The sequence below is a fragment of the Camelina sativa genome, unplaced genomic scaffold, assembly GCF_000633955.1.
Source record: "Camelina sativa cultivar DH55 unplaced genomic scaffold, Cs unpScaffold07699, whole genome shotgun sequence".
Lineage (NCBI taxonomy): Eukaryota > Viridiplantae > Streptophyta > Magnoliopsida > Brassicales > Brassicaceae > Camelina > Camelina sativa.
The window spans coordinates 1-455 of record NW_010928770.1 but is presented as its reverse complement, the minus strand read 5'-3'; the positions used below and the strand labels follow the sequence as shown (position 1 = coordinate 455).

The 455-nt window shown below is 34.3% G+C and overlaps 1 long non-coding RNA gene across 1 annotated transcript; it reads left to right on the top strand.

Annotated features, from left to right (window-relative positions):
- The first annotated feature begins 6 nt into the window (after positions 1-6).
- LOC104774998 lies at positions 7-405 on the top strand. The gene is made up of 3 exons (XR_765634.1): positions 7-96; positions 203-282; positions 385-405. It is a non-coding gene; the product is annotated as an uncharacterized LOC104774998 (long non-coding RNA).
- The last annotated feature ends 50 nt before the right edge of the window (positions 406-455 follow it).

Genomic DNA, 455 nt, shown 5'->3' with positions numbered 1-455 from the left:
ATAACTCAACCTCAGAAACATGCGTGATTCATCTCTCCGGTCAAGTAAGCCTTGCTCTGTCGCCGCCGTCAATTTATGGTTTCATGCTCGCAAGAGGTAATATACCGTTATTAAAGATTATGTTTATGCAGAAGATTAATTCTGAACTAAATTACTTAAGGCAATAGAGAGTTTCATAAATGTTTACATGTATGACATGTAGTTTTTTTGGCCATGGAAGGTGCAGAGGATTTCCTTAGAATATGAAACATTTCAATATTATCAAGCTCTGGATGTGAAAAGGTTAATTTCATTTCTTTAAGCCAAATTTATAAAATATATATTCTACCACTTATAGAACAAACGTTGAGGTTTAACCTAACTTAAGGGACTTTTTGTCTCTAGGATTAGAGAGGTGACTTATAAGAAGAGAGGTGAAGATGATTCGGTGATCAATTTGAAGAAGAAGAAGAAGA